Source organism: Pseudochaenichthys georgianus, chromosome 14 (genome assembly GCF_902827115.2).
Source record: "Pseudochaenichthys georgianus chromosome 14, fPseGeo1.2, whole genome shotgun sequence".
NCBI classification, from domain to species: Eukaryota; Metazoa; Chordata; class Actinopteri; order Perciformes; family Channichthyidae; genus Pseudochaenichthys; species Pseudochaenichthys georgianus.
The window spans coordinates 15,699,962-15,722,994 of record NC_047516.1 but is presented as its reverse complement, the minus strand read 5'-3'; the positions used below and the strand labels follow the sequence as shown (position 1 = coordinate 15,722,994).

Here is a 23,033-nt window from a genome sequence, read left to right as displayed (position 1 = left end):
TATAAAGAGAAAGAAACAGATTGTTGCTATTTTGGGAAAAGTGTGAACAAAATGGACTCAAGTGGATTTTTCTCTAGTGCCATGCGAGTCTGTCTTCATGTTGACGACAGAGGCTGAAGGTCCTCAGATGTAAACACTTCTTCCACTCTGTGCACACCTTTATAAGCACCGTTTTATAGCTACATAACACTAATAGGTTGGTGTAAACATACATCAATATTTGTCATTGTTATAAGGATGTATGTGAAATAATATGATTGGAATACGTGATATGGCATTTAAATGGCATCTGAAGAGCATTGATTACTGTGTTTTTATGTTTTTAAATGTACCTCCTTTAACACTGTTGTTCACGTTTGCTAGTCTTTTTAAATTATGCTGATAAAGAGCAGGAAAGTCTATTTAGTCTCATTTTAAGAATTCAAGCGCATTAATACAGTATTAAATATTTGAGTTATTTTGTGTGTGTTTCCAAAGTTTTAAAACGTGTGTATTGCTAGAATTATTACAAGTGCTTTGTTTACTACATTGTGATTGTGATGTCATTTGGATAGAAAGTGTAATTGATTGTCATGTTGCATTTGAGCTTACATTTGTGTCTTTATATCTAGCTCAACATGTGTTTTTAACATTTGCATTCTTTATGTGGCCTATGAAGAAAATGTTGCACTTTTGTACACTTCAGACAATCTCTGAAATAAAAACAATGACCAATGACAGTTGTTGTGTCAGGTTATTGTTATTTTAAAGCAGCTAGAATAATTGTTGTTGTACAACATGTGAAACAGTCGGGAGGAGTTTGGAGCACAAGGTAAAAAGAGGAAGCTGCACAGTCAGAAGCAGATTTTGGTTTTAACATGTTAACGTGTGGATGCAGTGGGATAACCACAAGTGAGGCTACGGCATGGGCCGGCTTATAAAGTGTGAGCAGCAGTCTGACATTATCTTCATGGTAACTCATTGCAAGACTCAGGAAATGTTGTGTGTTAAACTCTAAACTGTATTACTCTTCAGAGTTTAATACACAGCACAATATGAAGATTACAGAACAGGTGCGAGCAATGACTCAATCAATAAGTACTATAGAGCTGCAAAGATGTGTCATTAGTCGATTCATTATCAACTATTTAATACATCTGTAAACTTCCTTATGATTGACATTTTAAATGTGAACATTGTTGGGGTTTCTTCATACACTATGACAGAAAAATGTATTCTGAAAACATTGAGGAGGTAATGTTGGGGTTTGGGAAAAACATCTGACATTTTATGGCCAAATAACTAATTGAAAACAATGCATGGACTTTTGAAATTGAAGATAATCATCAGTTTCAGCCCTAAAGTATTAAAATAATTGGGTAAACAACAAAAGCAGCGATGGAGAATAAACAATGGAAGACATATCGGTAACCTGACTTTTATTTATTTTGTACTTTATAATGAATAATGGCAATGTTTTTGCTCCTAGTTCTGAGCTGTTCCCCATGCTTGTCCTTTAACTGAGTCTCCCTCTTGTGTTAGTTGTGTCTGATGACTAAAGCGCTGTTCTGTAGGATCAGGACAGTGCGGTAATTGGGGCATTCATAAAGAGATTATGTCTGCCCTGATGGGAACAGAGCTCATTTCAAAACAGAGACTCACTGACTCTCACACTACTTCTGAGAAAAACACACTCATAAACACCCATGTAGTTCCAAACTCTGTGGACTCTGCTGAGGAGTGTAACTGTATCTGCAGCGGTCTACATACGGAGAGTAACAGGAGAAGGACCTCAGAGAAGAACTTCTATACTGGGATGTGTGTGTGTCCCGGCAGCCAGCAGAGGGAGACGGGAAAGATGGTGTCAATAGGTTAGGGTTTTTTCTCACACAGCGACTCTGAGCACTACAGAGGGAAATCGTACGCACAGGAAGCCTCTGAGCACATGGAGAGAGCGAGAGAGAGAGAGTACAAAACAACAAAAAAACAGACAACGCCTGCTGCCGGTCACAGCACAGAACAATTAGGATCCGCTCATGAACGAACGCAGCGGAAAAGCTCCTCTCTTCACTGTGGGATTGTTTCTGTGACAGTTGTCCGACCTGACAGGGCAGAATGTCACGCCGGGACCAGAGGTTTCGGAGAGGAACGAAAGGACGGTAAGAAACACTGTTATCAACTTATGTGATATGTGAGTGAGTAGTTCAACATCTGCGGTACTTCCTCAAACCCCTCTGCTGTCACACAGACACACCAGAAACCTGCTCTTGGATTTTCTGTCTACTTTTACATCATCTATAGATATGTTTAGGAGTAGCTAATGAAACCATAGCAGGCACTCACTTCATAACTCAACTGTTTTGTTTTGGTGGATGCCTGTTTGTTTCGCCTCCCTGTTTGTTTCGCCTCCCTCCATCAACAAGTATTTTAAAATATCCATACATATCACCATTGATACACTCAAGGAAATTACATCAAAAACAAGTGTTTCCTTTTAAGAACTACTGTTTTTAAAGGAAATCCTGCAGGGCGACAGACAGAGGAGGAAACCATAACAGGAGAAGACGTCATCAGATTCTTACTGTAACATTTGACCTACCATAACGTCCTGACATCCGAACATGTTTGTTTTATGCGCACCAGGTGCTGGTGTGTCCACTTTTAGTGACACAAGGACAGATCTCAGAGGGGTTATGAGTGGCTAAAGATAAGAGTAAGATGCAGAACAAGCGAGATGAGGGGAATCATGTCAGTGGGAGGATTGTGTGGGGATAAGGCAGAAGAGAGAGTCACGACCAGATGTTTAGATGGAATAGCAGATGTGAAGCTGGGACCTTCCACATCCTTTGCCAGCAGCACAGTAGGAAAGACAAAAGGTCAAAAGTAAAACTGCAGCTGTCATTATTACTTAATTATTTCCACAATAATGAATGAAAAGCAGGTCTAACAGATCACTTAATGTACTTATTATAGAGCACTGTATCCCCGGCAAACATTGCATTAAGAGCCGCAACTAACAATTTCATTATTGATGGGTCTGATTATTATATTGAGGATTATTCAATTATTTTACAAAATGTCAGAATAGAGTTAGAAATGTCCATCACATTCTAAAAGTCCAGTGTCTTTAAATGTCTTGTTTTTCAGGGGTTATGAGTATTTAGTAGGGCTGTAACTAACTTATTTTACTTGTTATTTAATCTTAAATGTATTCTTTCAATAGATAAATTGTTAAGTCTATGAAGCGTACAAAAAGATAGTTATTTCCAGAGCCAAACCTGACTATCTGAAATGTCTTGTTTGTCACAGATATTCAGTTTCATAAGTGGTAGGAAAAACACATAAAATATAAATATTTAATAAGCTGGAATCTGAGAATTGGATATATTTTGTGGAGAAATAACTCAAACTGGTTCATCGATTGTTAAAATAGTTGGCAATTAATTCAATATTTGAAAACGTATCGTTCAATCGACAGCTCTAATAACTGTCTAATATCTGTCTTATGTTGGAGGAAACTGTCCAACTATTTCATTGTTAATACAAAAGCCACCTTTTTATTCTATTGTAAGACCAGCCTGGCGTTTACAGTTGAGGTTAGGAGAGAGGAAACATGGATCTGTACTCTGACCAGGAAGTCCCCTCCCACTGCAGCTGTAGTGTTGAAGAAATAAGGAAGCAGGTTTTTGTAGTAAATAGGTAATATTCTTCATTCAGTTGAGGCCGGAATGACATTGAATGTTGTTTTGCTGATTTTAAAAAAAGAACCAAAAGTGAGCATGTTGCACTGCATTTAGAGAACTAATGCTTTTTAAACTGTTGCAATGTTTTTGCTTTGTTATGCTCTCTTTTGCAATATATGAGTGGGTGTGCCGATGGGGAAAAAACATTAAGTTTAGACATGTGACTGATCAGCGAGCCTACATGAGTAGTCCTTTTGTAAGAAGCAAATTTAATTTGGCATTTGACTAAATACTCTCTGTCACATTGACATCAGCAGTTCACAATGAAAAGACCTAGTTTCAACACCATCCCTGTGGTGAAGATAACTCTATTTCCTCCAGGCCAGTGCCGAGAAACACCAGCAGCTTGATGTCCCATGCAACTTTGTAACTAATAAAAGCATCCCTCTGTCATTCAACACGAGCAGGGTAAGCAAGTTTAAGAGAGGATAGGAGATGGGTATCAGTGGCATAGAAGACTGAGTTAAGAAAAACAAAAACAAGTGGCTTCACTCCATCATTTATAGTCCAACTGACCTGGAAGTGTTGTCCCAGATAGCGTTTGTGACAAGCTCACAGGTCGACTTTCCTCACAGGTCTCACGTGTCGAAACCCTGATGAGGATCACGTTACTTTGCTCGAACACACCTCTGAAGTATCCATCATCTTACTCTCCATTTTCTCTTGTTTCGCCCTTCTTCTCTGTCTATTCCCTGCTCCCATGCTTCTCTAGGTGTTGTGAATGTGGCTGCATCTTGTCTCACTGGTACTATGAGAAAGAGGGACAGCTCTACTGCAAGAAGCACTACTGGGCCCGCTATGGAGAGCACTGCCACGGCTGCAGAGACACCATCGCAACAGGACTCATCATGGTAACATTATAATCCCTGAAAATAGGAAGAAAATCCTTACTTATTAGAAATTAATAATACATATGCGAATGGGAGGATTCAAGCCGTGTACAATAATGTAATAAAAGTCATGAATTTAATTTGAGTTATTTCCATTAGGCGTGACTTTTATTATAACATAGTTCTCCTATGGGTCAATTACACCCCATTTTGAGGGTGGTCACTAACAATTTATTATATTATTCACAACATCGCATTTAAAAACCCTGCTTACTTGTTTCAAAACATTTTGTAACAAATTGATTGATAGTTGGTGAGCTAGTTTAAAAATAGCTGCTTTACTGATCATTCAAAGCCTCCATTTGGTACAGAGAAGTGGCCAGACAAATACCAAAATCTGTACATGTGAATTATTGAGAGACAGAAATATGGCAATAAATGTGCAGGATCAAATGTCCCGACATACAGAGCCTCAGCATGCTACACCGACTGTTCATATATTCAAAGCCTTCCTGTCTCTTGGTTTGTTCCTGGAATGAAAGTAAATGTTTTTTTTCTTTCAACACTCAAACAAGAGGATATCCTCTGAAAACATCCTGACACTACAATGCCTTGATGCACAGAGAACTCTTAAAATCTCACTCCATCAAACATCATCTTGCAAAAAACAATATTATGCCCATTATGTCTCTGCTTTGTGTGATTTACCAATACCTCCCTGTACAAACAGGTGGCTGGAGAGCAGAAGTACCACCCCGAATGCTTCACATGTATGAGCTGTGAAATGTTCATTGGAGATGGAGACAGCTACACACTCGTCGAACGCACAAAACTCTACTGGTAAGTTTGAAGCCAACAGGAAAGAAATCATGCAAAGAACTAGATTTGCTGCATGTGGAGAGTAAGCCTGAACACATTTCTGAAACTAAATATATTTTTCTTGTTCATACATATAGAGATGTATGATTCTGGTGAGTGTCCTTAGTTTACCTCTTGATTTGTTTGTTCTGCAGTGGCCATTGCTTCTGTCCGGGTGAAGTATCCGCTGCGAGGTCAGCCTCTTCCCTCACCAAGCGTCCACACACGGTGGCGCTGGTGTCTCTCCCTCCCCATGCTGGACGAGGCCTGTCTGTAGCCACTGACCTCAGCCAGGAGACAGGCCCTCTCGTCACCGTGACAGGGTGAGTCTAAGACATGACATAGAGTGACATTTAATTAGCGCTGAAATACAACTAAACCTAAAGATTGATCTTATCCCATTTAGCTTGCAACAATTTCCTCACTGTAATTCTCCCCCAGGTTAGACTCCTCCACCCTCAGCCCTGAGCTGCTGTCCTCCGTCCACATGGGGGACCGGGTTCTGGAGGTAAACGGCATTCCCGTCCTCAATATTTCCCCAGACGAGGTAGGCCTCAAACCTCACACATTTTCAGCCATAATGTCATGACTAAATGAGAAGTAATTACACTATGGGTTAGAAGTCTTGCATATTTCTCAAGTCAAGATTTTTTAGGTGAAGTTATACAAATAATATTGTTACTATATTTATTGCTGTCATCATTATTATTATTATTATTATTATTAAGCTGTTTTTACTGTGGAATTTATAAGATTATTTATACACATTTTTATTCTATGTTTTATTGAATCTTTTTTGAGTCTTCGTTCAGTGTCCTTTGACTCTATGCTCTCTTAGGTGAAAGAGAAGCCTTCCAATACCATGTTATGTTATCTTTCAAAATGATGCAAAATAAATAATGTTTGAGTAGTAGCAGTAGATAGCTAGGGCTGTGCGATTATGGCACAAATCATAATCACGATTATTTTGGTCAATAATTGACATCACGATTATTAAATACGATTATTCATTGACTTTGAAAACATCCATTTATTGAACTTTAAAACAAATTAAAATAATAATTTGAACAGTATCTGTTTAACTGTTGATCACCCTGAATGTAGAATTCAACTGAAAAACGAATAAATAAAATAAATGATATATTTATATTTAAATGAATAATATCAAAATAATAAATACCAATAAACAAGATCAACAAATATTTTTGGAGCGCACTTCAACAAGCTACTAAACATCTATAAATATGATAAATAAAAGCAAATATGTTGCAGTGCACGGTCACAACCTAGCAAAGCTAAATAATCGTTTTTTTCGATTATGTTGTTTTCGTAATTGTGGCAGGCCAAAATCGTAATTGCGATTAAAATACGATTAATTGCACAGCCCTAGTAGATACACTCCTTGGCATCTGCAAGAAAACAGAGGTCACCACCATATGCTTGCCTCCAGATAAACTGTGTGATCCAGGACACAAACCGACCGCTGCAGCTGACCATTGAACACAACCCACAGTCTCCTGATGACCCTCCTCTCTCAAACGATCCCCCGGACAACGTCAGCTGTCCTGAACCGTGTGTCTGTGAAAAACTTTCTTCAACCCATAAACTCCCAAGTCTAGAGGAAGAGCCGAGTCCAGGGGGGGAGACAGATGAACCAATCAGGGTGAGCCTCTCACCGCCTCAGCACCAAGGAATGAGATCTAGACACATTCTGTAAGTCATGTATTTCATCTTTTCTTAAGTCATTGCTCATTCATTTATATTTTCTTTGACTGAGTCTCTATTTTCTTTCTCAGGCGCAGCTGTAGTATAGATAAGTGTCCTCTGTCCCCTGGAGCTCTGTCACTTTTATCTCATAGAAGAGAAATGGTTCGCTCCGAGTCTCTTCGTGCGGACCCTGGAGATCGGACTCATCGCATCTTCCGACCTTCTGACCTCATCCATGGAGAAGTGCTTGGCAAGGGCTTCTTTGGACAGGCTGTCAAGGTACAACTTTTTCCCTTCACATCATCTCTTTCATAAAATATGGATGACTTTCTCCTATAATTTGTAAAAACTGACACCGAGTATTTTTAATCAGCTTTCTGAATAACCTCTTGCTGTCAAGGTAACACATCAGGAGACAGGGGAGGTGATGGTGATGAAAGAGTTGATACGGTTTGATGAGGAGACGCAGAAGACTTTCTTGAAGGAAGTAAGTGTTCATCAACGCAGGGAGTCAATACCATTGGAGGCGTTATCAGACTCAGATGGTCAGATGGTTCAGGTTATTTGTATTAGTACCCATAGGTAGATTTAGTTTGGAGATAAAGATGGGGCCTGCTACACCGACTAGCAGGCTCTGAAGGCTGCTGTGATTATCTATTTGAAAGGTTGATGACTGATACAAGTACCAAGACTCCACCTCCTCTAGTCACATCAGTAATTGTGACGGCAGCGAAGGAGGAAATAGTATTAAGACTGAGTTTGTAGAGGTAGACCGGTGGCATTTGGGTCAAACAAAGGACACTAAATAATAAGACTTTGTGTGTCCCCTGGTAAACCAGAAGTCAAAACATATATGTACGTAACATCGGTAAGCTAGTTAACCAAGTCATAATATTTTCCTAAAGCTAAAACAAGTTGTTCTTTGTTTCAATGTACACAAGCATTAACTACATCAAAGTGAACCTGTTAGGCTTCACTTTCCTAATTCTTACCATCTGAGAATTACAATGTTATATCAACTGGCCATTCAATGGGAAATGATAACATTTCAAATGGGTGACCTCACAAAGCACACTCTCAACCAACCATGAATATTCCCTGGCATGGTTTAAAATCCATTTGACATCATCAAGAGGGTGAAAAGGTCACTATCATTAGCTATTTTTCACGTTGCTACAATGGCCTTAAGTATTTGTTTAACTACGTTTCTTCTCAATGTGTTCAGGTGAAGGTGATGCGCTGTATGGACCATCCCAATGTCCTAAAGTTCATTGGACTGTTTTATAAAGACAAACGGATCAACTTTGTCTCTGAATACATCCAGGGAGGAACTCTTAGAGAGACCATCATTAAAATGGTAAGTTAAGAAAAAGCTTAGTGTTTCTGTCAAGGTTCACAGACACAGTATGATGGTGAATCTCTTGCTGTTGTAGGACAAAGATTTCCCCTGGAGTGTCAGAGTGGGTTATGCTAAAGACATTGCAGCTGGAATGGTGAGTCCTTCAAGATTAATAATATCCCAAATAAATAATTCCCTTATCTAGTACCAACTTTCCTTAATGTATACAACGTGTCTCCTTCTAAGGCTTATCTACACTCCATGAGTGTTATTCACCGAGATCTTAACTCACACAACTGCCTGGTCAGAGAGGTAAAAAAGTGGTTCCATCACACACTCATATTCACTTTGTGATGCACAAACACGTCAGAAACTAGGAGGGCACAGACCTAAACCCAAAATAAACGTTCCTAACATTTCTTTCTCTATTTCTCGTGGTTTAGAACCAGTCTGTGGTGGTGGCAGACTTTGGACTAGCCAGGCTGGTGAGGGAGGAGAGAAATCAGAGCAAAACCTCTTCTCTGGAAAGGCCTCCTAAGGGAACACTGTCAGATCTCCGCAGGCCTGACCGGAGGAAGCGCTACACCGTGGTGGGAAACCCCTACTGGATGGCCCCTGAGATGATCAGTGGTGAGTGCAAATGGTTCCAGGCCATCAGTTCTCTCTTTATCAAGGACTCCCGGGCACCTGAGCCCAAATTGACAGACTGTTCATCTCTGCTTGTTAGAAGTCGATGGAACAAGACAAATATACAATATTATGAATTTCTTCAGAAGCCTGGACTTCATTTTTGAAATTCTGTGTTAGAGGAGGCACTTTTTTATGGCAATGTTTAAATATTTCTGACTATGAGTAATCGATCTTTGGGAATCATGCGAGACCTCACAGCGTTTTGTGTGAAGATTCACATTGGATTTAAATGTTACACTAAATGTTGCTTCCTTTTAACAATATGTTTCTAAATGAATCGCGATTTGCTAAGATATATTACTTTCTCAAATGCTCTAGTCTACACCACAACGGTTTGACAAAGGTATAAATACTCTATGACTAACCTCAACCTGCCTCTTGATACCAGAAGTGCTGCACTTTAATAAAATATGCAAAGAAGGAACTAACCCCAGTGTTTCCCCTATATACAAATAGTGGCGGCCGCAGCGCCGCTGCTGAAATATGCGCGCCGCTGCTAGGGGGGCCAGCTAGGGTACCCAAAAAAAAAAAAAAAAATCATTTAAAAAAAAAAATTAAAATAATAAAAAGTGGCGACCCTTTTTCATTTTTGATTGTTTGTTATGTGGATTTGTAGTATTTGTGTTACTGTATGTTCAATAAAGGTGTATTTTTGTTAAATGTTGAGACATTGCCACTGTATGTACTAGGCAGGGCCGATTTTTGGTATAGGGCACCAGATCTGGGGGGCGCTGCACTGGTAGCTCTGGGAGGGAAAAAACATTTTTGACCATTGGCGCTCATCCTAATTTTCGGCCTTGATGTAACAACATTCATAATTAAGTAAATGTAACACCCTTTTCACCCCGGTTACACTTTCCATTTGTCCTGTACGATAGGCGCTGTAAGTGATGAAAGTGGGGGATGTTGGCTTATCAGGCGCCTGCAGCTCACAGCCAAAGTGCGAGCGTGGGAGTGAGAGTGCGAGCGAGGGAGAGAGGGCACACCGGTACCGGCGCTGTTGTTATTAGAATCTGGTGCTAGCTGCGCTAACGGATATAAGAAGTAGATGTTTCTACTAGGTCAAATAAGATATGAATGAACAACAAAAATAAAATAAGTGACATGTATTTGTTATTGGCTATGGTGGGTTATTGGTTATGTTCACATACTTATTTGATTATTAAAATGTAAACCGATATTTTTCATATGGGTGTTTTAGAGTCGTAACCCCTAGATCAGGTCTCTAGTAATTGTGTGCTCAAAGTGCACCAGATTGAAGCATTTTACTTTAAAATGTTAAAGTAATACACCCGGACCCCCCTAGAGGATGTGACGTCCACCCCCCAATTAAAACAAGCTCATACAATACTGAATACATTTGAAGCCATTTTGACGGATATGACCTATGTCAACAAGTTTCTGTTTTTTGTAGTGTATTTGCCTTTTGTAGAGATTTTTCATTTATTCTTTACATATAAAATCTAGGGCAGCAAATTAGCTAGAACCGGCCCTGGTACTAGGCCTCAAGAGCCTTTCTTGTGCTGACACATAGAAACAAATTGGCGTGGCACACTTCGCACACACTAAAAAATTCCATGCGCTCCGCGCTCACATTATACTGGGCCCACGTGCCTTAGCACCGCTGCTATGACTCCATCCTAGGGGAAACACTGAACCCTGTAAGATACCCGATACTATGCTATGGTAAAATAACAAGTCTAATAATAAAACCCTGAAAACAGAATGGGTCAGTAAAGATTTGGTTTACATTTTGCAATCTTCCCTCTGCACTTCTCAGGAAAAACCTATGATGAACGGGTGGACATCTTTTCCTTTGGTATCATGATATGTGAGGTAAGAACTTCAAGAATTTCAAAAATGTGGTGTTGAATGTAAAAGCACACTATCCATTGTGAAGCTAAGGACGTATCTTTCTCTGTTTCTCTCAAGATAATAGGTAGAGTGAACGCTGACCCCGACTACCTTCCCCGGTCAAATGACTTTGGGCTAAATGTGTCCGGCTTCCTGCAGCAGTACCACCCTCCTCAGTGCCCCCCCGCCTTCATGCCGCTGGGTGTACTTTGCTGTGACATGGACGCTGAAAAACGGTATGAACACACAAATCCAGTAAAACCACAGATCTAAATTGATAAAGCATTGTATGAATATTCATGTTTGAATATTGCTCAGTAAGATTGAGTAGCCTGCCTCTGTTTTATATTTTGTTTCAAAACACATTCCAGCTATTCAGTATATTTCAGTTTGAGAACAACAGGCAACGGTACTACTTTAAATGTAACAAATAGGCGTTTTCATTATAAGAGGAAGTGGTGGTTTATGTTGTAAAGAAACTGCAATTCAACATCATTTATATACAGAACAACATATTGTTTTGTTTTTTACCATTATAGAGCGATTAACTTGCATGATAAACATATCACAAAGGACTGCAATATTATATTTAGGATTTTTTGGAATTAGTTTAAAGATCAGTAGAAAACTGCACTTTAAAATGTAAATATATAAGTTTTCTGGTCAGTTGATTGTAGAGTGTAGAAAGTTTACTGTATCAACACTAAAGTATGAGCACACATACATTAAACAGACGGCAAATAGTGTTCTTAGTAATGCATTACACAAACTAAACTACTACAGTGCAGAACAGGTTACTAATATGTCATTTGAGGGCCCTTTAGCTTCTCACTACAACTCGTTGTCTTTCAGTCCTTCCTTTTCAAAGCTGGAGGAGTGGCTGGAGAACCTGCTGATGCACCTGGACATCGGGCTGCCTCAGCTCTCTGAGTTAGAGAAGCTCAGCAGAGGCTTCTGGATGAACCACAACCACCAAAACCAAACCAGGAACCAGGATAAATCCCCTGATTCTCATGAACAAACCCAGTGCTCACAGACACAAAGACACAGCCCTGACGCCAAGTTACATTCAGACAATGCAAATAACCACACAGAGCCTAATCACCTCACCGAGAGCCAAAATCTAAATAGCACACCTGAGAGACATTCGGATGAAGAGCATGACAACCATGAGATGAGACCAGAGGATAACCACTCCTGTTTGAGCAGACAATGTAAGGATCACTCACAAGAGAAGAGCAAGACGTTGTTGCAAGTCGACGAGCGTAGACTCAGGCGAAAATGGGTCTAAATCCTCTGAACGGAATAACCCCTCAGGACAACCAGAAGTCCAGGAGGAGCCCTCACAACAGCTGCAGGTCAACACTTCGCTAGGACGCTCTAACAGGCAGAGAAGGACATGCAGAGTGCTGTGGGACAGATCTGAAGAGGACAGCGCTTTTCTCTGACTGCTTTTTTGATGGCCAAGACGAAACACAGTTTTCAGGAATACATTGATTTTTTTTACAATTGTGCCTTTTTAAAATGACTGGGAGAGTTATTAAATAGTTTAAGTTATACAGAGAACCTGCAGAGGCATAACATTGCAAGTATATGTGATATTTTACATTAAAAGCTAAACGGATGTGTATGTTGATTCATGAGCACTGCTAGTGCATGACTCATTTTGCTCTGTAAACCAATGTGATTTCAACCACAGCCCCACAATACAGGCTTTCGTTCATATTTCAGAGTTACATTTTACTCAATGTCCGAAATGTATTCAAGCACATGACCGAAAAAGATTTCTCTCTGGTAGACAAACTACTTAATGGCGACACAGTTTCTTAGATAGCCTACCTCAAACATAACTTTTGCATTTTTGTGCTACAAATGTCTCTTTTCTTAATCACATGGTTCATACAGCTTAAGGCAATTAAGAATTTGAAAGGCACTCAGAACAAAATTCATGACCAACTTTAAAATAACCAAAACAAGCTGGATGAGAGATGTGTGATTGGTGTTTGGTCCTTGTGTCCACATGATCCGTTTTCAGTGTATGTGAGATGCATTGGGAAAATTATTTATAAATAGATCAGAGATTTTAACTCGAAATGTCTAAATTATATATTTATAGTATCCTACTTACCTTGGCTTTTCAAAGATTGATTTAGATTCATTTAATTACTTTTCAAAAGGGTTTAAGGACCCTCTGGAACCCTGTTACCAGAATACCTTTATGATGGCGATACTATCTGTGGTAATCTGAAATTATTGGCCAAATCATCCTTTGGGCTCCAGTGAGAACCTGTGAAACACATGGCACTTTGTACTAGGGCTGCTCGATTATGGCAAAAATCATAATCTCGATTATTTGGGTCTAATAATTGATATCACGACGATTATTAAAAAACGATTATCCATTTACTTTGAAAACATCAATTAATTAAAAAAAAAATGTGAACAGTATGTTTTTAACAGTTGATTACCCCTGAACTTTAAGTATAATTCAAACTGAAAAACAATAAAAAATAACAATAAAAAAAAATAATCGTTTAATTTCGATTAGGCCTATGTTGCTTTCATAATCGTTGCAAGGCCAAAATCGTAATTGCGATTAAAATACGATTAATTGAGCAGCCCTACTTTGTACTGTAAAATACACTGCTCTGTGCATTATTTATCTCAATGCCTTGTGTATTTTCTGTTTAAACGTTTTACACTTTGTCTGAAATACTGAGCTGTGAACATATAAAAGCACAACTGTAATTTAATAAAAAGAAATATATACTGATGTGAACGACCTTGGTAAAATGTTATACAGAAACATCTGTAAACATGACAAAGGGCTAATCGAGGACTAACGGCACCTAGCCCGCCGTTACTTTTCAAAAATAAACTCAGCATTCAAGTGAACAGTTGAGAAGTTAATAAATAAGAGCTAAAAAGTTAACAGGGACAACATGGACAACCACGCTGAGGTGACGTTTACGATTTATCCGAAGGTTCTTCCTATTGCATGTCGGAAAAAACAGTCCTAAAGCGGTTAATTTAGCCTAGGGCCAAAGAGATGGAAACTAGCTTAAATGTCATAGGATTGGCGCAATGTTCATAAATATGAAAAAAGTAAGGTAGTAGCAGCTGTGTAATAATTATAATCCCTGTACGTTTATTATTATTGTTATTATTATTATTATTGTTTATTATAAATTATTACTAGTAGTTGTAGCAGTAGCTTACTTGTTGTTAGCATCCTGACCTGCCTGATTCACACCACCGGGCTGCTCCCTCTGGTACTACTACGTCAGAGCGGCTACACTGAGCGGGCTGCAGCCGGAGCTCAGCACACACACAAACACCACCACACACACGCTGCACACACCATATGTCTCAACAACACATTGTATTAGTTATTCTATAGTTTGGTATTTTTTCGGCAACACTCACATTGTAGTGTAAGCCAGCAGCAACATGCAGCACATGTCGTCTCCGGTCAGGTTCCGCAGCACTAAGAAAGGTACGTCACCATTTATACACAACTAGGTTTGCTTCACCGATTTATCAAAAATAACCGATGGTCCTCTGCAACGTTAAATGCTCAGCTACATGATACATCAATAAAAGCAGCCTATAATGTTCCTGCAGAGATTTATATATGTGTTTGGCATTATATTCATGGTTATCGTTAAGCAACTTAGGTTCATGTTTTGCCTTTGAAATGTAGTTGTTAGTAAGATAAGATGCTATGCATAAATAAGAATGTTTTTGTGTGCAACATGTTGTTAGAACTCTGTCAGTACACACCCGCCCGTCTCTGACAAACTATGAAAGACAATGTTGTTATACTACAACAGTGTTCTGTATGTCAACCTTAAAATGTGTGCAGTTTGATTTAAAATGTTGTTTATTGATAGCAGGAGGGTACATTATGGACATTTGTTTACAGACATATGCATTGGTATTCTCATTGTCCAGTTTATACAACAATTCTCTATGTATTTGTATTTATTTTTTCTATTTATATTTGCTGTCCTTGCTCAAAAAACAGCAACTTTCTCGGAAAAGGAGGTAGGACACACTTGTAGAATAGTTGTTAGTGATTGTGTTAATAGCTTGTGTGTGTGTTAAATAATTAAGTCTTCCACCCCCCACCTTGTCAGAGCATTAGAAGCTGGGCTAAGCCTGCTGCAAAGCTTTGTGGGTAATGAGAGCTGACAGGTAAGGGACCAGATGAACCCTGATCAGGCCAGCAGCACTGTGTTGTTCTTTCTGCCATCTTCACACACCGGGAAAATTAATCTCTTGTAAAGCAGGTGCGGAGGCTCTGCTGTCCTCCTATTTTCACGAAAACCAGTAGAGTCCCTCTGTGGGGAAATGAACTGTGACCCATCCGAAGCAGGTGTGGAGCGCTTGGTCAATCATACAGTATGGCCCTGATATTTTTTTACCCACAAGCTATGTGTGCATAAGCAACACACTGAAAGATTTGCCCTAAAATCATGTGAAAAACCTACTCCTTCCTTCCTAGTGTTACCCAACCTCCCCACCATTCCTTGACAGATGGATGAAGGCCTCTAATGGGATATAATGGGGATCACAAGCCAGGGCTAATTCGTGAAGAAAGGGTTGTCACTACAACAAAAGACACAATAATAATTACTTATTTTAAGTCACTTTACATACAATTGTCATCTAAATGTAATGTAATCTAGTGTATAACAATCATTACTGTAATTGCTTAGTTTGGACTCTAGATTAAATCATTATTGGGCCATCATTTTTCCATGCAGATAGGAAATTAGAATCACAAGTGACTTATCATTGAGACTTAAGATAGTCCATATATAAAACCCCTTAGTGTGTAACCTTAGTGTTGAACTGCTTCCCCCTGTCACAGTTGTCCAATCTGTCCATCGAGGACCCAGGAGGACACTCAGTTTCCGTACGCCATGAGGGATCTGCCTCCCGTGTCTCAGCCTGGCGAACAGAACCAGACAGAAGACCACCATGAGGCAGACGGGAGCGGACAGCACCGAACGGGCAGACTCCCCCAGCCTCCCCGGGGACTCCCTCTCTGCCCCGTCCCATCCCCGTCTTCGCTTCTGGATCCCCGACTGTCCCTCAAAGACCAATTCGTGTGAGAACTGACGCAGAGTTTCAGCCCCTGCAGCTGAGGAGGCAGTTCGCCTCTTATTCGTCCATGGAGCGTCCTCTCAGCCCGCCTCACGTCCTCAAAGCCCATGGGGACGCTTTGATCCCTATGAATCTGCAGAGGTGTGTTTCGGAAAAGCCTTAGTTATATATGGTTTGTCATTCATTTCCAACGTCTTTACATGATTCTGAACTCATCCTAGATTCTTCTTGCATCTATTTCTTTTTTAGAAAACCTTACATTGCCTTATCTTGAAAAACAGACTCAACCCTTAAAAGGACAGTTGTGTGCATAATCAATAAGACATTTTCCCATTATGCTTTGCAGTGCAGCTCAGACTTGTGAAGCTTTTGAGGATGCAATCATATGCACATGTTTATGTTTTATTTCTATAGGATCAGGAAAAGGAGTATGTTGGTTTTGCCACATTGCCCCACCCAGGTTCAGAGGAAAGACGGTGAAGAAAGGTTTCACATTCACCCTTATGGTGGCAGGTGAGTTAACCATTATTTGTTGATATATCTGATTAGTAGGAGTGTGGTCTTTTGTCATCTTGTTTTATGTGGTGAAGAAGCATTTTATTTGTTGTTATAGTTGTGTTACTATATATGTTGAAGTAAGTTATTCAGAAGCATCAGAGTCATGGCTGTCTCTTCCCATAGGAGAATCTGGCCTCGGTAAATCCACACTTATCAACAGTTTGTTCCTCACAGACCTCTACAAAGACAGGAAGGTTCCCAATGCAGAAGGTGAGATAAGCCCAGGTTTTCTCCAAAGTAATATATTTTATTAATAAAAAAATAAGAATTGCATTTTAAATTAAAAGAAGTCCTTAATTCTAGCATAAAATTGTTGGATCCATGTGGCTATTTACATGATGCCTATGTCATTTTTTTATACTGCTACTACTACTCCTTTCTTACCCTGGGGTGTGTGTGTGTGTGTGTGTGTGTGTGTGTGTGTGTGTGTGTGTGTGTGTGTGTGTTGTGTGTTTGTGTGTGTGTTGTGTGTGGTGTTGTGTGTGTGTGTGGTGTGTGTGTGGTGTGTGTGGTGTGTGTGTTGTTGGTGTGTGGTGTGTTGCCCATACCACACATTTGATTACTTTGCACTTGTATATGTCTGCAGAACGGATCAATCAAACAGTGGGCATTCTCACACATACAGTTAGCATCGAAGAGAAAGGAATCAAATTGAGGCTCACCGTCATCGACACACCAGGGTTTGGAGACTCCATCCAAGCGAGACAGGAAGGTGAGGTTCATCAACATGCTTATCCCTGGCACTATGTTCTGCTCCTTCATACTCATTGACAAAACATCTCAACAGATACAGTTTGATAATAAATAAGGGGGGGGGGGGTCAGTCAGTAGAGTGTTAATAAACTCACAGGAAGCACACATCATGACTGAGGTGAAAACAAAAGGAGACCTGGGTTGCGGTCAGATAGTCCAAAATCAGCTCCTAGTTCTACCCTATCGTCCATTCCTTGACCTCTGAAGGTGAAACGTCACGGGGTTAAGGGATAGTGGATAGGAGAATTAAAAGGACTTAGGAGAATGCGACTGCGGTGCTTTCCGAGATCCGACTGCACGTTCACTATCCGACGTGTTATGATGCGCCAGCGGACGTCATAAATATGTGCGTCTGCTTGCTGTGGGGACACTATGGAAACCCAGTTTTCTATACAGCGGACTACAACATGGGATGTTAATAAGAACGAGCGGAATACTGTGAACTCATCTAGAGACTTCTGCTCCGTGCTCTGATGCTGCTGCTTTGCTTTATGAATGTGGACAACAGAAGAAACATATTCTTCATGACCAAAGTTGGGAATTGAAGTAAAAAGGAAAGTGAAACTTATGCTCGTCACCCTCTCCCTCCGGTCCACATTAATACAAATGATCCCAATACGTATTGATTGTATGAACTCTGAAAAGATCTTAAAAAAATACAAATGTATTATTATAAACGTTAGTCCTTAACATCTATCACTGTGGTATATCACCATTCAAATACATCATTTAAAGTTGAACAAACTCCACACAGCTCAGCGAAGACTGAAATGTGACTTTATTTGATCATTTTAGTAAAAACTAACGTTCATATTTCTCTTTTTGATTATAATACTGATGAACGTTCAAAACAAAGCACTTTGGCAAGTTACCACATACCTTTTAAAATGCTTAATAAGCACCGTAACTTTCATGATATCATTTCTCATCATAATCGGTTGTTTCCGTGAACGGCCGACTGTTGTGTGACGGCAAATGCTGCGGCTGCAATTGTGGGGCAGCATTTTTCTCCTCTCCTTTCATAAAGGAAGGTCCAGTGGTTCCTAAGCTAAAGGGAGGTTATAAAGGAAGTTTGAAACCTCCTTTCCTATCATCTAGAGAAATGGGCTGAAGTCGAATAGTCCATTTAGCTGTAGGAACCCTCCTAAAGGAGTGAAATGACCCGGAAGTCCCTCAGTGGCAGCCATGATAAGTGCCGTTCGAATTCTCTAGAATGATGAGAATGATAGGAAAGGAGGTTTCAAACTTCCTTTATAACCTCCTTTAGCTTAGGAACCACTGGACCTCCCTAACCGACAGGAGAAGCGAAAATGCTGCCCCACAATTGCCTTGCAGCCGCAGCATTTGCCATCACTCAACAGTCGGGCCGTTCACGGAAACAACCGATTATGACCGAGAAATGATATCATGAAATTTACGGTGCTTATTAAGCATTTTAAAAACATAGGTGGTAAGTTGTCAAAGTGCTTTGTTTTGACGTTCATCATATTATAATCAAAAAGAGAAATATGAACGTTAGTTTTTACTGAAATGATCAAATAAAGTCAACATTTCACAGAGTTTACTGAGCTGTGTGAAAGGTTTGTTCAACTTTTAAAAGATGTTTGAATGGTGATATACACAGTGATAGATGTTAAGGACTAACGTTTATAATAAATACATTTGTATTGATTTTAAGATCTTTTCATAGTTCATACAATCTTTGGGATCATTAATCATTAATGTGGACCGGAGGGAGAGGGGTGACGAGCATAAGTTTCACTTTCCTTTTTTATTTCAATTCCAACTTTGGTCCTGAAGAATATGTTTCTCTGTTGTCCACGTTCATAAAGCAAAGCAGCAGCATCAGAGCACGGTGCAGAGTCTCTAGATGAGTTTACAGAAGTCCCTCGTTCTTATTAAACATCCATGTTGTAGTCCCGCTGTATAGAAAACTGTGGTTTCCATAGTTTCCCCACAGCAGCAGACGCACACAATGACGTCCGCTGGCGCATCATAAACACGTCGGATAGTGAAAGTGCATTCTGATTCTCTAAAGCACTGCACTCTCTTCTCCTAAGTCCTTTTGAATTCTCCTATCCACTATCCCTTAACCCCGTGACGTTTCACACAGAGGTCAACGAATAGATGATAGGGTTAGAACTTAGGAGCTGATTTTTAAACTATTCGACTGCAGCCTTAGAACTGCACTTATCATGGCTGCCACTGAGGGACTTCCGGGTCATTTCACTCCGTTAGGAAGGTTCCTAAGCTAAATGGAACTATTCGACTTCAGCCCAAATGGAGGAAGGTGGCATATAAGTTCTCATTCAGTGAAGTAACCTGAGGGAGCAAGAGTTTCCAGGCAGGAGCGCTTGTTTTATCCTCCCTGCCTCATGTGTCGTCATGTGATTTAATTCTAGGGACTTTTATCAACCGTTTTCATACGAATACTATGTTACACCACTTGCTCTCAACACTAGCAGCATTTAATACAACGTAAAATCAGGAACTACAGAATTACAGTGAGGAAACACCATTTGCAGGAAAATAAATATATACAAACTTTTACTTGGTATACAATATACCAACACAAATCAGACGGAAATGCATTCATAGAGGCACATGGAGATGTATAGAAAATCTAAAAGTTAAGTTTTATTTTGACCTTTAGGGTTGTTGTTGTTGTTTGACTGACAGAGATTGTTTGTTTGCATCAGCTGGAAGCCATTAGAGGACTATATCGACAAGCAGTTCGAACAGTACTTCAGAGATGAGAGCGGGCTGAACAGAAGGAACATCCAGGACAACAGAGTCCACTGCTGCCTCTACTTCATCTCTCCATATGGCCACGGGTACGCTAACATCTTTTGAAAAGATGTTTCTGCATGTGTGCATTGACACTTACATCACTGTTTTGTCTCAGTCTTAGACCTCTGGATGTGGCGTGTATGAAGGCCTTGCACAACAAAGTCAACATAGTCCCTGTAGTGGCCAAGGCAGACAGCTTGACCGAAGCAGAGGTCCAGAGAAAGAAGATGAAGGTATGAGATCATAAACACACACATCAGTCAGGGAGAGTTCACGTAGTTTCCCCGACTCAGACTGCAAGGAATCTGGGTGTGACCCTAGATAACAACCTGTCCTTCACTGCAAACATCGCTGCTACAACCCGCTGCTGCAGATACACGCTTTACAACATCAGGAGGATACGTCCCCAGCTGACCCAGAAAACAACGCAGGTTCTGATCCAGGCTCTCGTCATCTCACGCCTAGACTACTGCAACTCCCTCCTGGCTGGTCTACCTGCATGTGCAGGGGTGCACATAACTGGTACGCATGCGCGGCAACAATCTGAAATGCGTACCGTCACTTGTGTCACAAAGCGCATTTGCGTACCAACGTACTTGGGAAGCTTTTCCAGAAGGCGGTTAGATCACCGAACGACAGAGTCGGTCTCCGTGTGCACAGACAGGGCTGCTGTTAACGTCGGTCTGTACAACGGAATTGTGCCAAAACTACGCCAACCGGCTGCGGAGGGAGACTCCCCCCTTCACTGGAGAACTGCGCAAAAACAGCTGATCACAACGTTCACACTCTGTGGTCATGAAGTACTCCACTAGCACCTACTTACTTATCTATAGCCAGTTGAGTAGCACTTGAAATACTTGGCTCTATGAAACCTGATATACTTATATGATTCTGTTTTCTTCAAGTTTGTGTCTTCCTGGTCGAATGTACTTATTGTAAGTCGCTTTGGATAAAAGCGTCAGCTAAATGTAATGTAATGTAATGTATTGAAGATATATTTTTTTCAATTGTATTTCTGTCAATTTCTCTCTTTCATTCTCTAATCTCTCGTTATGTGTTCATGTACTGTAGATCAGAGAGCAGATCGAGCAGTTTGGGATCAACATCTATCAGTTTCCTGAGTGTGATTCAGATGAGGATGAAGACTTAAAAAAACAGGATCAATTACTCAAGGTTATTCAATTTACTTGAATTTCTCTCTTTAAAATTGAATGGCTCTTCAATGTTAAACAGTTGTGTGGCTTCTCGCTGCAGGACAGCATCCCGTTTGCAGTAATTGGGAGTAATGTTCAGGTGGAGAGTGACGGCCACAAGGTCCGAGGTCGAGTCTATCCCTGGGGTGTGGTAGAAGGTAACACTCTCTCAATACTTTTATATTTGTTCAAATGTTTTACAGAGAAGTTTGTGTCTTCACTTTTTCTTTTGGTTAGCTCTGACCACAGCTTTGGACATTTGTTGGGCGTCACCTTGATTTTTGCATCATCTTTATGCATTTCTTTCATTCCGGTATGTATGAGAACATCAGTGTGATCTGGTAACACGTTGTCGTTTAATTTCAGTGGAGAACCCGGCTCACTCCGACTTCCTGCTGCTGAGGAACATGTTGGTGAAAACCCATATGCAGGACCTGAAAGACCAAACGGGCGAGACACACTATGAAAATTACAGAGCCCAGTGCATCTCAAATATGACGCGCATGGAGGTGGGTGGAGTCAGGTTTCACACCTACACAGTTTGATTGATGGAAATCTTTCTATGAGCCTACGATTCTCTCTAATGGCTTATTTTTTAGCATCCCTATGTTTACAAGTCTCGATTATTATTTACAGTACACTAACCTGTTACAAGTTTGCGTCTAGGAGAGGGATTTGTTTTCAAGTCATTTTAAATATAAATTGATTTCTGAAAATATATATGTTATGTGATGATGGAGGTAGATGCTCAGGCAGCTCTTATTGATGTATTTGCGGGTTGTAGTGTCACGCATCAGGAGCGCAGCGTGGCAGACTCCTCCCTGCCGCTGGCTGCAGCTGACACCGAGACGCAAAGGCTCATCGGTACGTTTCTCTTACTAACTCCTTCTTTAATTAATTTGGTTACAGAGGTCATAATCAACACTCACTCCCTTTACTTTACCTTCTGTAGCTAAGGAGGATGCAGGAGGTGCTGTAGAGAGTCCAGCAGCGCATGCATCAAAGCCAGAGAGACGGTTTCTGAGCAACCAGGAACACAGAGGAAGCTCCGTTTCTGATGCATGAGGAGCAAAAAGAAGATGGAACTCATTTACATTAGGGTCCTTGTTTAATGGACTTACTTACCTTATCTTAAAGTGATGACGGCTGGTATCATGGTCCTCCAGGGTCACACAAACATTTCTGTGGGTCTCTGAAAAAAGGTGCTATGGTTAAAAGGAGCCACCACTCTATGATCCCAACAACACACCCAGAGATCCGATTAGATGAATAAACGTCAGTCAAAAAGCTAATTAGAAACAACCCTCAATGTAAAAAGGGTTGTGTTCAAGATGTTCAGGTCTCACTTCTTCCAAAGAGAGAGTTTTTCGGCTGCTTCACATTAATTATTGCTTTTATTCTATTAATTTAATCAAATGCTTCTCTTGTAGTAACCTTGATAAGGATGTAAAACTGCCATTGTAGTGAGGGGATAGTTGGGTCTTAAATGTATAAACATTTTTCATATTATACTACTTTTGAATCAACTGTTTTATGTTTTTTTATTTTTAATCTTTAGTTTTAGATGTTTTGTATGGACAAGTGAAACATTTCAATAAAAAAACATTCAAACTGCAGATGGTTTATG

General features: G+C 40.2%; 2 pseudogenes; both read left to right on the top strand.

Annotated features, from left to right (window-relative positions):
• The first annotated feature begins 1,830 nt into the window (after positions 1-1,830).
• On the top strand, positions 1,831-12,976 carry LOC117458275 (LIM domain kinase 1-like; annotated as a pseudogene).
• Positions 12,977-13,942: 966 nt separating this feature from the next.
• On the top strand, positions 13,943-22,982 carry LOC117458627 (septin-5-like; annotated as a pseudogene).
• The last annotated feature ends 51 nt before the right edge of the window (positions 22,983-23,033 follow it).